Source organism: Papio anubis, chromosome 8 (genome assembly GCF_008728515.1).
Source record: "Papio anubis isolate 15944 chromosome 8, Panubis1.0, whole genome shotgun sequence".
NCBI lineage: Eukaryota > Metazoa > Chordata > Mammalia > Primates > Cercopithecidae > Papio > Papio anubis.
The window spans coordinates 15616394-15631015 of NC_044983.1; the positions used below are offsets into that span (position 1 = coordinate 15616394).

The 14622-nt window shown below is 41.1% G+C and overlaps 1 protein-coding gene across 9 annotated transcripts in view; it reads left to right on the plus strand.

The window, feature by feature from the left end:
• SLC7A2 (solute carrier family 7 member 2) overlaps positions 1 to 14622 on the plus strand; it is a 75251-nt gene that overhangs the window by 23550 nt on the left and 37079 nt on the right. The window contains exon 1 of one of the 9 annotated variants that reach the window (XM_017961794.3): positions 4517 to 6739. The exons of the other annotated variants lie outside the window; for them this stretch is intronic. The gene's annotated coding sequence lies outside the window, so the exon portion shown is untranslated. Of the gene's footprint in view, positions 1 to 4516; positions 6740 to 14622 lie in introns of those variants that run through there. 9 annotated transcript variants of the gene reach the window in all.

Below are 14622 nucleotides of genomic sequence, written 5' to 3' on the forward strand. Positions count from 1 at the left end.
GGTGGGCGGATCACCTGAGGTTGGGAATTTGAGACCAGCCTGGCCAACATGGTGAAACCCCATGTACACTAAAAATACAAAAATTAGCTGAGTGTGGTAGCAGACGTCTGTAATCCCAGCCACTCAGGAAGCTGAGGCATGAGAATTGCTTGCACCTGAGAGGTGAAGGTTGCAGTGAGCCAAGATGGCACCACTGCACTCCAGCCTGGGCAACAGAGTGAGACTCTGTCCTTAAAAAAAAAAAAAAAAAATGGAGACTTTTCCAAACAGAAATTTACTTTCATTACAAAACAGTTTCATGGAGGAGATGGGAGATGAGAAGGACCTTGAGAGAATAAAAGGGTATGTGTAAGTAGAGATGAGCTTAAGCAGAGGATATTTTTAAATAGAGCAACTTTTTTATTTTGTACTCCAGTATTGATTTGTGTAGTCACAAATCAAGTGACTACACAAATCAATACTGAAGAAAAAAGATATTTAAGTATCTTAAAAGCAAATCAGTTCTGTTAATTGCTTTAAAGTTATTTAGATTTTTTACCTACAGCTAAGATACATGATACTGAAATGACCTTTTATAAATCTTTTTCAAGCTTAGCATTTCTTAGTTGTGATTTCATTTAGAAAGAAAACACATAGTGCCATAATGATAGTTACTCTTGCTGATTTGTTGATATTATTGATTAGGCTAATATATGTAAGGTAACTACATTTTCTTCTGCTATTTTTTTGGTAGTCCTTGAGCCATTTTAGGATACTTGCTTTCTAAAAAGAATATATTTAAAATATGAAATTGTATATTTTGATAGAGGGAGATCAAATAAATGTTTATATTTCAAAAAAAATGAAGGGAAATACTTGTAGAGCTTAGGCAATGCTTGATATACCTTGTGTTTTCCCCACAGACAAAAAAGCATGTAAATGGCCTATGTTGGTTCTTTGGAACTGATGGCAAGAGAACAGAGTGTAGGATTGTTAAGAATTTACGTCAGATTAATTTGGAAGGAGTTCCTTGATACTTAATTCTAGGCACACTGTCTCTGTCTCATTAATTTTTATACACGTCTTCGTTAAGGAATTACACTGAGGGAGTTCTGCTGTTTCATCCTCACTCATCCCTGCCTGCCATCCATCAAGTGCTTCTGGAATTCCATGCCTGGATCAGACCACCCTGTGAAGACAACCGTGGCAGGAGCCAGGTTGGGGCCAGTAGCCCCGGAGAGGGACTCCTCACAGGGAGACGTGGCACTGGGCTGTGGCCTCTTTTCAGCTTTCCGGCAACAAGCCTCTCATTAGCATGGGGTGCTGAGGTATGCTTGGCTAAGGAGGAAATCTCAAGAGCCGAAGCCTTGAAGAAAATCCAGCTCTTGTGTCTGTGCCCAGAATGATGCATTGCTAGCATACAGCCAGCTGCAAAAGGAAGAAATCAGACCCAAATGTGGAAGCAAATTTCTTAATGCCCTTGTTTCTCTGTTTAAAGTTTTCTTTTTTTTTTTTTTTTGAGACGGAGTCTAGCTCTGTCGCCCAGGCTGGAGTGCAGTGGCCAGATCTCAGCTCACTGCAAGCTCCTCCTCCCGGGTTTACGCCATTCTCCTGGCTCAGCCTCCCGAGTAGCTGGGACTACAGGCGCCTGCCACCTCGCCCGGCTAGTTTTTTGTATTTTTTAGTAGAGACGGGGTTTCACCGTGTTAACCAGGATGGTCTTGATCTCCTGACCTTGTGATCCGCCCGTCTCGGCCTCCCAAAGTGCTGGGATTACAGGCTTGAGCCACCGCGCCCGGCCTGTTTAAAGTTTTCTGTCAAGCCGCTTCCACAGGGAGCTGATACCCAGTGGCTAATGCTTAAAAAAATTGTATTTGGAAAGTTCTTTTAACAGACGCTACAGAATCTTACTGAGACTGTGTCCTTAATGACTGTAGTGGCTGTCTGGCAACACAACCTCCTAGGTAAGAGGAGGAAAATGACCCAGGCTATATGCATGCATTCGTTTGTTTTCACACTGCTGATAAAGACATACCGGAGATTGGATAGTTTATTTTAAAAAAAGACGTTTAATGGCCTCACAGTTCCCTGTAGCTAGGGTGGCCTCACAATCATGGCAGATGGCAAAAGGCACGTCTTACAGGGTGGCAGACGAGAGAATGAGAATCAAGCGAAAGGGATATCCCCTTATAAAACCATCAGATCTCGTGAGACTTATTCCCTACCACGAGAACAGTGTGGGGGAAACTGCCCCCATGAATCAATTATCTCCCACGAGGTACCTCCTACAACACATAGGAATTATGGGAGCTTCAATTCAAGATGAGATTTGGTTGGAAACACAGCCAAACCATATCAGCTTGGCCTTACTGGTCACAAGAAGCAGGGCTGAACCTGCATCCTGGGGTTGAGTAGATTGTGCACTTGTTTGTACCACCCTGATAAGTAGCCGAGGGCAGAGACTGGGGAGGATTCTTACTACATTTTATTACATTTTCTCAGACAATATAATAGGGGGATGCTGCTTGTCTTTAACATCTGCTTCTCAGTTTTTAGCTGGACATCTACAAGAGCACCTGAAATAAAGACTAGGTCCTGTGTCTCCCCTGAAGCATACTAGGGTCAAATTCTAGCCAATAGCAAGTGAGGGAAGGCATCCTTTGTGACTTCTAGGAAGTATAGTTTTAAAAAGGGCGTTGGCTGGGTACAGTGGCTCATCCCTGTAATCTCAAAACTTTGGGAAGCTGAGAAATGAGGCTCACTTGAGCCCAGGAGTTTGGGACCAGCCTGGGCAACACAGTGAGACCCTATCTCTACAAAAAAATAAAAATATTAGCTGGGCAAGGAGGGTGCCCCTGTATCCCAGCTACTTGGGAGGCTGAAGTGGGAGGATTGCTTGAGCCCAAGAAGTCAAGGCTGCAGTGACCCAGGATCACACCACTGCACTCCAACCAGGGTGACAGAGGGAGACCTTGTATCAAAAAATAAAAATAAAAACCTAGATGACAGGTTGAGAGGTGCAGAAAACCACTGTGGCACACGTATACCTGTGTAACAAACCTGCATATTCCGCACATGTATCCCGGAACGTAAATAAAAAAAGAGGGAGAAAAAAAGAAAGAAAATGACCATACAGCCAAAAGTAATCTACAAATGCAGTGCAACTCCCATGAAAATACCACCATCATTCTTCACAGAACTAGAAAAAAGCAATCCTAATAGAACCAAAAAAGAGTTCACATAGCCAAAGCAAGACTAAGCAAAAAGAACAAATCTGGAGGCATCACATTACCTGATTTCAAACTATACTGTAAGGCCATGGTCAGCAAAACAGCATGGTGCTGGTATAAGAATAGCACACAGACCAGTGGAACAGAATAGAGAACCTAGAAATAAACCCAAATACTTACAGCCAACTGATCTTCAACAAAGTAAACATGGCATAAAGTGGGGGAAAGAACACCCTTTTCAACAAATGTTGCTGGGATAATTGGCTAGCTACATGTAGAAGAGTGAAACTGGATCCTCATCTCTCACCTTATACAAAAATCAGCTCAAGATGGATCAAAGACTTAAATCTAAGACCTGAAATCATAAAAATTCTAAAAGATAACATTGGAAAAACCCTTCTAGACATTGGCTTAGGCAAAGACTTCGTGACCAACAACTCAAAAGCAAATGCAACAAAAAGATAACTAGATGGACTTGATTAAACTAAAAAGCTTCTCCACAGCAAAAGAAATAATCAGCAGAATTAACAGACAACCCATAGAGTGGGAGAAAATTTTCACAGTCTATACATCTGACGAAGGACTAATACCCAGAATCTACAAAGAACTCAAAGAAATCAGCAAGAAAAAAACAAATGATCTAATCAAAAAGTAGGCTAAGGACATGAATAGACAATTCTCAAGAAGATAAAATTCTCAGAAGATAAAATAATGACCAACAAGCATATGGAAAAATGTTCAACATCACTAATTATCAGGGAAATGCAAATCAAAACTGTCATGCAATACCACTTCACTCCTGCAAGAATGGCCATAATCAAGAAATCAGAAAAGAACAGATGTTAGCATGGATGCAGTGAAAGGGGAATACTTTTACACTGTTGGTGGGAATGTGAACTAGTACAACCACTATGGAAAACAGTGTGGAGATTCCTTAAAGAATTAAAACTAGATCTACCATTTGATCCGGTAATCCCACTACTAGGTATCTACCAAAGGAAAAAGAAGTCATTATATGAAAAAGATACTTGCACGTGCATATTTATAGTAGCACAATTTGCAATTGCAAAAATATGGAATCAGCCCAAAAATCCCATCAATCAACAAGTGGAGAAAGAAAATGTGAGATACACACACACACCATGGAATACTACTCAGCCATAAACAGGAATGAAATAATGGTATTTGCAGCAACCTGGATGGAATTGGATACTATCATTCTAAGTGAAGTAATTCAGGAATGGAAACCCTGACATTGTATGTTCTCAGTCACATGTGGGAGCTAAGCTATGAGGACACAAAGGTATAAGAATGATACATTGGATTTTGGGGAATCAGGGGAAATGGTGGGGGGTGGTGAGGGATAAAAAACTACACACCGGGTACAGGGTACACTACTTGGGTGTTGCGTGCACCAGCTTCTCAGAAATCACCGCTGAAGAACTTATGTATTTATGTACATAGTTGTGACTTCTGCATCTAATCCTGATTTTTTTTTTTAGCTTGTTTGTAGCAGGGATTAAAATACAGAGCCACAGTATGCAATCAGGAACAAGTTCTTAGCATACTTGATGAATTTCCCTGTGCTCACTTGCTGCTTATAGTGATAGCACTTTAACTTTTGGAAGTGGAGAAATTACCAAAAATTATTGACTGGGGCAAGGGTCAGGGATGACTCAGAGCTCAACTCTCGCCCTGCGTCTAGACAAAGTTGCAATCTAACACAGAACCATTTTTCCACATATTTCCTCCATTCTCTACATCACATCCTATCTAGTAAAAGGATCCTTTCAGCCCACCGGATTAGTTTGCCTTGACATTTTAACTTGAATAATGGGTTTCTTTCTGGTGTCTTAGAGATGTTGGGCTCTTCTTCTCCCTCATTAGAAGGCTTATCTTCATTATGGTTATTTCTCTACTTGAAGAAAATAGAGTGTTTAGAAGTCTTAGTTTTTAAAAAGGGGGTAACTGTGATCAGATGGATATGCTAATTTGCTTGCCTGTCATAACCATTTCACTATGTATATTAAAACATCATGATGTAGACCTTAAATATATGCAATAAGAAACAAACAAACTCTAGAATCTGAAACAAGAAAGTGGCCAAAAATCATAGTTGCAATTATTACTATTTGTTGTATTTTCTTTTTATTTCTCAACAAGTTATCTTTGCATTCACAGCAAGATGTCCTAGAAAAAGGACACCATACAGATATGGGTTTGGGTGTCTGAACAGTAGGAGCGGCGAGTCCTGAGGGAGTCACAGGTGATAATCCGGGAGGATTTGTTTGCTAGGGTTTTAATTTGACAATGAACTGGTTACTTTTAAATTATCATGGTAGAATCCTACGTGCCTTGACAGTGATTGGCTGTGTGTGAGTGTGCACTCAGGGTACATTGAGCAACTGGATGGTGCTAGAGAGGTAGATGATGAAATACTGTTACCAGCACATTCCTGCAAGCAGGATTTGTTGAAACCTTCCTGTGAAAGATTCTTAAACAAACTTGGTCTTTGTTGATGTAAGATAAATGAAATACAGAGGCTGTGTACTGAGAGTTTGAGAAGTTCAAAAAATTTACACAAGCTATACTTTTTGGTAATATTCATAGAATGTTTGTCTTTTGATGATGGGGAAGTAATTTGCATATACCTTAGAACATTCCCTCATGACTAGCTAGTAGACTCAATCTCAATACCCTAGATTTTTAAAAAGCAGATTTCTAAATACCTAGAGAAAATATGAAGATAATTCTATGGACTGTAACCCTAAAAGGTGATACTTTTTGGCAAGAAGAAAAGACAAATACAATCAAAATCCTAATCTGATAATGAAAGCTTAGAGTTAGGAACAAGAGGGGCGGATACCAGAAGGTTTCATTGTAGCTGCCATGGGAATTCGTTTGAGGGATTCAGATTTAAAAAGTGGAAGAATAAAGTAAAAAGTATGGGTTTGTGAACAATGGCAAAGAAATGTTTGATTGGAAGCTTGCGAAATAGGAAGGCAAACAAGAAAGGAGAAGCCTGGTGTGGTGGCAGCAGATGGCAGAGAAGGCAGAGCTCCCAAATCTCTGTTTTGCTTTTGTCTTTACAAGAAGAGGGGCCACCTGACTAGGAGAACAAGACAAATGATGGGAAGGGAACCTGAAGCCCAAGTTGGTGAGAGAGAACCTCACTGTTAAAACTAGTTCACAATTTCAGGTCTGAATGAATTATATCTCATGATGTTGGAAGAATTTTTAGATGTGTGTGTGTGGAGTGAATAGAGATCATCTTGGAGATGCCCTGAAGTATGAGAAAGAGACAAGAAGAAAGGAAAGAGGCAATTACCCTTATTTTCAGACTGGAAGCCAATGTAGATGCTGGAAACCATGGATCAGGGAGCTGAAGACCATCCACCAGAAACAACTTAGCAGTCTGTGGTATCTAGTTGGAAAAGAAGTAGCTGATCTCCAGAAAGCATCATGAGTTCACTAAGAACATGTTACGCCTAATGAACTGCATGCCCTCTTTCTCCACGGTTATTATACTGGTGAGTTTGGAAAGTTTAAACATAACGTATTAGGATTTCAGCAAAGCACTTAATATATTGTGATAACCGTGGGATAAGTTGGAGAGAAATGCGGATTTCTAGTTGCTTGCATGATATATCCAGAGTGTTGATCAACGGGTCAATATCAACCTGAAGGGACATCTTGGTGGCATGCCATGGTACTCTGTCCTTGGCTCTGTCAGGTTTAACTTTTTAAAATCATTCATTTGGATTAGCATAGAAGACCTGCTTTTCAAATTTGCAGTGACACACAGTTAGGTAGGGTACTTAATGCATGATTGACAGACTTGGGTTATAATATGACGTCAAATAATATGAAACTTGCAATGCTGAATTTAGGTTTTAAGATAATCAGTGAAACAAAATGGAACCAAGAGGACCACACGATATAGAAATATTTGAGAAAAAAGACCTGAGGGTTTTAGTTGACTACAGACCAAATATGAATCATTCACTCCCTCATTCATTCATTGGACAAACGTTTACTCCTATCCATGTTTCAGTCACTGGGAAAACACTGGGGATGCGACAGATGAATAAATATAGGCCTTGATTTCAAAAAACGAATAGTCTAAAGGAATATATTAATTTCGTAGGGTTACCATTCAAAGGTACCACAAACTGGGTAGCTTAAAATAACAAATAGTTTGTCTTACGGTTCTGGAAGCTTGAAGTCCAAACTCAAGGTGGCAGCTGGACTATCTGTGCTCCTGAAACCTGCAGGGGAGGGTCCTTCCTTGCCTCTTCTAGCTTCTGGTCGTGGCCATTCATCTTTGGCGTAACTTGGCTCACAGCTGCGTCACTGTAATTTCTGCCTCTGTCATCACATGGCATTCTTCGTGTGTTTCACGTGGCATTTTCCTCTTCTAATAAGGACACCCCAGTCTTATTGGATTAGTGACTTAACTTGATAACGCCTGCAAAGACCCTGTTTCCCAGTAAGGTCACCAAATAAAGTACCAGGTTTTAGGACTTCAGCGTGTCTTTCTCGATGGAGGACACAGTTCAATCCATAACAAGGAGTAAAATCTATCCTTATCCAAGTAGTTGACTAATTAGGATTTTTTTAAGTAACATAAAAATACAGAGTGCTGTGAGAACAGGGTGACCTAATTTAGCTCAAGGGAGTATCAGGGGTGATTGGGAGCTATCCAGGCGGGGAGGAGAAGGAGTAACTTTCCAGGAAGAAGAAACAATGTGCAGAAAGCGCTGGGGCAGTCAGAGGCTTCGTGTTCTGAGGAAGTTAAAGGAGCCCAGGACAGCTCAAGTGGAGGAGGAGGAAGCAGAAGACAGCTGAGGAGATGGCGAGGAGCAGACCCAACAGAGCTCCGTACACTGTCGAAGTGGTTTTTGAGAACAAAGCAGAAAGAATTAATAGAAGTAGACAAAATGGAGGGCTATCGTAAGCTAATTGGGCTCTATATTTGCTTCCCTACATATGGAACCTTTTGTGTTCTTGAGAGGGTCATATTTTAAGCTAATGATTGTTTTCCAGTGTGGCCATTACACTTTTTTTGTTTATTTGTTTTTTTAGAGACAGGGTCTCACTCTGTTGCCCAGGCCGGAGTGCAGTGGCGTGATTATGGCTCACTGCAGCCTCTACCTCTTGGACTCAAGGGGTCCTCCCACTTGAGCCTCCCCACAGGGGGCTGGCACTACAGGTGCGCATCACCACGTCTGGCTAATTTTTGTAATTTTTGTAGAAACGGGGTTTTGCTCTGTCGTTCAGGCTGGTCTGGAGCTTCTGGAGCAGTCAAAGGCTTAGAGTTCTGAGGAAGTTAACTCTGTCTGCCTCCACCTCCCCAAGTGCTTGGATTACAGGTCTGAGCCACTGACCCCTGGCCTGGTCATTACACTTTGAATTAATATATTTATATGAGGGGAGAGAAATCTTGGGATGGTAGCTATTTGGAATTACTTGAAGGAGAAGACTTTTCTTTATTTGTTCTTAGGGCAGAGTTAGACTAATGGGTAAGATTATAGGAGGAGAGCTCCATGAAATAAAAGCATTGAGAGCTGCATAAGGAGAAGACAGGATGTCCTTGTAGCTCGGGACTCTCTGGGCCCATACAACATGGCCGCCTGTCAGGGATGAAAGGAATTCTGAAGTGAAAATGAGAGGGGACTGGTTTCCTCTAGGGTCCCCACAAAAAGCATCCACTGGAGTTTCAAATGTGATATTAAGATTTCTAAAATATATTTACATGTACTTTATAGTAAAAAATTAAGAGCATTATAAAGGCTTTAACATTAAATGTCACTGGGGGATTGTTAAATAATTGAAATTCATTTAAAAACCTTTGCAGAAGTATTTAGACACTTCTGCTGCACTCTGTTTAGTAGCCCTGGTTTTCCTTACACTCGGCCGCACTTGCAGTAATTGTCCTTAACCGCACGTCTTGTGTACGGACCACCATCTCTTCCCTTTTCTTAATGTTCTCTCTGCTGCCCTTAGTTGACTTGTTCTATCAAGCTCATTTTTAGGGCTCAATTGCTAGTCATTTACGGCCAGCTAAATCAATCCTATTTAGAAGTGATGGTATATAAATGTGTACTTTCAGGTTTTCACCAGACAAGCAGTTTTCCCTTCATTGGGGGTGAGGGGAGCAAGAGGACACATTGTATAAGCAAGTGTCAGTCCTACTCAAGTGCCATGGGACTCGGTCTCCCCAGAGGGACATTTCCTTTGTTTTTATATTTCGGTGGTTGTTTTGTTCGTTTGTTTGTTTGTTTTGAGACGGAGTCTCGCTTTGTGCTCCTGTGGCTGAGCAGTACATGGATGCCTGCTCACTGTAACTCGGCCCCGGTTCACGCATTCTCCCGCCTCACTCCCAAGAATTGGTAATTTTGCAGGGCGCCCAAACAGGCCTCAATCTCTGCTAGTTTTTTATTTTAGTAGAGACGGGCCCTATGTTATTGTGGATAGTCTCATCTCCTGGACTCCTCGGGATTCACCCGCCTCCCAGTGCTGGGATTACAGTTTTGTTTCACCTCGCTGCCTTTGTTTTTTTTTTTTTGAGAGAGTCTCAAGCCTGTCAGCTTCAGGCTGGAGTGTGTGACGTGATTCCCGGCCCACTCCACCTCCCGGTTCAGCGAGCCTCCTGGGCCTGTGCATCTCGGGACAGCTGGGATTATATACCACCATGCCCTGCTAATTTTGTATTTTAGTAACGATGGCGCTTCTCAAATTCATGTTGCCACAGCCGCTTCTGCCTGAACTCGGACCCCAGTGATCCGCCTGTCTTCCAGTGCCATGGGATTACAGGTGTGAGTCACCGCGCCTGGCCTATAGGGACATTTTCAAAGAAGCTGCGGAAAGTCCCTTGAAAAGGAGTTTCAACCTTCCTTTGTGTTAGGTTGGTGGGTGCCGAAGTAATTGCTGTTTTGCCATTAAAAGCAGTAGCAAAAACCATGTTTACTTTTGCACCAACCTAATACCTCTTGAAGGAGACCCCATTTGCATTCAACACCAGCACTTCTCCATACCCCCTTCTCTCTCCTGCCGGCTTCTCTTGGCAGGTGGATGAGCGGGAGGTTCTCATTTTTGAGGCTGCTGGCTTTTTCCCTGCCTCCCACCGCGTGTTACATAAATCAGCTTAGTTTCTTAACTTTAATTTTCTACATTTCCCAACCCACCCCTGCTGCTGCTTTGAGTCAGAAGGAAAGCTCAGGAGCTGACAGAGGACAAGAAAGAACCTTCTTGCTGTGTCCATGCAGTAGCTCAGACGGCCTGGGAGCCGGGACAGAGGGAGAGGGCAAGGGGGCTAGGTGGGGGCAGCTGGATACACGCAGTTCAGTCAAAACATTTTCACCTTTGCGTGGACCAGAAGGCTCATGTGCTATGGGTAGTAGGAGGACAAACTGGGCTACAGTACTCGTTGAAGAATAGCACCATGCAGGGCTAGAAGGCTGGGCTGGGGGGATGGTTTGGAAACCAACTAACTTGCTGAAGTTAGTTGGCAGAGGACAGATTAGATACAAGTGTGAGTAAGTAGATTTTTTTTTTTTTTTTTGAGACAGAGTCTCTCTCTGATGTCCAGGCTAGCGTGCGGTGGCGCAATCTCGACTCACTGCAACCTGTATCTCCTAGGTTCATGCGTTTCTCCTGCCTCAGCCTCTTGAATAGCTGGGACTACAGGCACATGCCACCATGCCCGGCTAATTTTTGGACTTTTAGTAGAGATGGGTTTCGGCATGTTGGTCAGGCTGGTCTTGAACTCCTGACCTCAAGTGATCCTCCCTCCTTGGCCTCCCAAAGTGCTGGGATTACAGGCGTGAGCTACTGCACCCAGCAAGTAAATAGATTCAAAGCCTTAAAACTGAAATCTCATTCTTTATATAATATTTAAATTTAATAAGAATTAATTGTTATTTTAAAGTATGCTGATATTTCTAAATATTTCTAAGCATATTTAAAAGGAAGGAAGCCAAATTCATTTACAAATCTCCATACAGTGTGGTTTCAAATATTTGCTTCCTCTTCTGGGTGTCATTGAAAGTCAGGGCTGGGAAATAACAGGGCTGGTTTCCTGGAAATGGTATAATTCAGAGCCTAAGATAGGCTCTCTCTCTCTCTCTGTGCATCTTAGTGCTGAAAACCCTGAAGGTCAGATGAAACTACTCTTTATAAAGAAGCAGCAAGAGTGGGGAGGAAGGGAGTTTATCTCTTTTCTTAGAGTCTTCTTATTTGAAAATACTGCAGCTGTACAATGGCCGTATATTGTATGTAATACAAGGCCACTATAAAGGTTTTAGAGGACGGAAAAGTTATAGTTTAAGTTTTGTTTTGAGGTAACAAAAGATTAAAAATGTGTGCTGTTAAAAAGAAGTTTGAGAAAGTCCATGTACGATATACATGTATATGGATGTATTTTTAAAATTTTTGCTTAGATTGCAGGGCTTGCAATGGTTTTTATGAATTATGTGCTTTGTAAAACCTACTTTTCACACTTTATTTAAATATTTTAAAATTCCTATATGATCAGTAATTCCAAATAGTTTTTATATTTATGAGATGGTTTGAATTTTAAATTTTATAGTAATTAAGCTATTATTATTCAGAATTAAAAATCAAAACACATGTTTCCAGGAATTTCTGATTAAGACTTTATAGACTAATATTATTTTAAGGGTTTTTTTTTTTTTCTGTTTATCAGGGAAATAACTATAGTTGCTGTTAAATATTTATGCAAAAATTCAAGATCTTTTTCCAAGGAAGGAATTGTTTCAAATAAAGTAACAAAGAGGAAAATTTGGACTTCTATTTGAGTTTAAGAAGTGAATGATTAAATAAATTATCAAAATTTCAAAATGAGTCTTAAAGATTATGGATATTTCTTAGTTAATAAAAAAACGTGGCCGGGGGCAGTGGCTCACGCCTGTAATCCTAGCACTTTGGGAGGCTGAAGTGGGCGGATCACCTGAGGTCAGGAGTTTGAGATCAGCCTGGCCAACATGGTGAAACCCCATCTCTACTAAAAAAACTACAAAAATTAGCCTGGCATGGAGGTGGGCACCTGTTATCCCAGCTACTGGGGAGGCTGAGGTAGAATCACTTGAACCCAGGAGGCGGAGGTTGGAGTGAGCTGAGATCACGCCGCTGCACTCCAGGTTAGGCAACAGAGTAAGACTCCATCTCAGAAACAAACAACAACAAACACACACGCGTGTGCATACACACACACACACAGAAAAAAACCCAGCAATTCTAGAGTGGAATCATGGCTGAAGAATCAGATTAGTCATGGCTTTCCCCAGGAAAGCGTCCCTGCTGCTCCCTGAGCCCAATCCCAGTGTGAGCATGGAGCCCCTCCTTTGTGTCCCCAGTAGTACCCTGGATTCCCTTTACCCACAGACATCTAGCTTTACGGTAATGGCCAGTTTACTTTAGTACCTGTATCCCCTTGCCTCCTGGAATTTTGTTTGGAAATTGCATTTAGATTATTTTTTTTCTTTTTTTGAAATGTCTAAGGCTTGATCTTTTAGAGAAACTGACAGTTTGTTGAACAGTTGATAAGTTGAATTCAGTCTACGCAGTAATATAAAATTTAAAGCAAAGTCTGGAGAAAACTTAATTGGAGAAATTGTTTACATTTATGGCATATTAATAAGTAGAACAGAAATGTGATAAACATATCAGTCTTCAGTTTTAAGGACCACATTCCTTCCAGTTGTTTTAATGTTTTAAATTGTTCTTGGTTTGCATGTTCTAGATAGAAATTTTAGAGGCTCTGAATCATGAAAAACCAGCACCCTTTTCATTGCTTTCTCTGAGCACACAATGGGAGTATTTTATTCAGATTTATTTGAAGCCAGTATGAACTTGCAAACTTCTCTGAGCCAATAGCAGCATTTCAACAGTCTATCGAGAAGCTAACGATAAAAATCTATGCTCATGCGTTGTTGCTATGTTTTAAGAAGAACCAAATCAGAATGTGTTTTTCAAAATTCAAAATATAGTTTCAAAAGTGACCATTTTATTTCAATAAATGACTTTTCTGCAAAACCGTAAATCCCAACACAGTATCCCTCTAAATTTCTTGAACTAAAAATGAATGTGAAATCTGGTGAAATTCCATTTCTGCCACAGTTGAAGGAATTTTGCCTAGCATTGAGACAAAAGTGGTTGAATTCTAACAATTAATTAAATTAGGTAAGTTTTACGGGGTGGGTGCAGGGCGGTGATTTGAAAGGGATGCACTTTGGCTCTGTTTGGAAAGAGAATAATTAGAGGAAACCAGTGTTCTAAAGTATTTCTCAGCTCTTTGCTTTTAGACAAAAAGCTTTCTTATACTCCACTACCCTCCTGGTCCGTGCACATACTTCTGGTATCTTTGATCTGAAAGTCAGCTACTAATCCAGAGAAAAGTGAAGCTCGCTTCCCAAACACAGGCTATTTATTTAATTTTTAGTTCCAGAGTATATGGGCAGGATGGGCAGGTTTGTTCCATATGTAAACGTGTGTCATGGTGGTTTGCTGCACCTACTAACCCATCACCTAGGTATTAAGTCCCACATACATCAGCTGTTTATCCTGATGTTCTCCCTCCCCTCACACCACCCCCTGACAGGCCCCAGTGTGTGTTGTTCCCCTCCCTGTGTCCATGTGTTCCCATTGCTCAGCTCCCACTTATAAGTGAAAACATGTGCTGTTTGATTTTCTGTTCCTGCATTATTTTGCTGAGGATCATGGCTTCCAGCTTCATCCGTGTCCCTGCAAAGGACATGATCGCGTTCCTTTTGATGGCTGCATAGTATTCCATAGTGTATATATACCACATTTTCTTTATCCAGTCTATTATTGATGGGCGCAGGCTATTTAAAAAGGGCAGCAGGAACATGGTTCCATCCAGGTCTTCAGGATTTCCTTGGCATCCTCGAGTTATCTCTAATTTATGTGGACAGTGGATTCAAAGTGGAATTAAGGTAATATTGAGTGGTTTGCTTTTTAAACAACAGTTGTGCTCATCTTCTTAAACAGTTTCTCTGGGAAGTGGTTACCCGTTTGTAAGGATGAGCAGTTCGGACCTCTGTCATCACAGCAGATGACTACCCTGAAATTCAACAGCATTTAGCGGAGGATCACTGAATTGTGGCAAGATTTGATGGACAGTGTCAAAGACTTAGAGATTGAATCTTCAGTAAGCTAGAAAACCCACTCATGTAAACTCACTCGTTTACTTTGTTCCATGAAAATATGCCGAATATTACTCTGTTTGGAATTCTGACAATTCAAGGAGCTCGCTGTGGAAATTTTAGTTGTATTCTAGAGGCGTATATTTAAAGTCTGTATGTGTTAGCTTTTTCAGTTTTAGAACAGGCATGCAAGCTTCAAATGGAAAAAACAAAACAAAACAAAGACG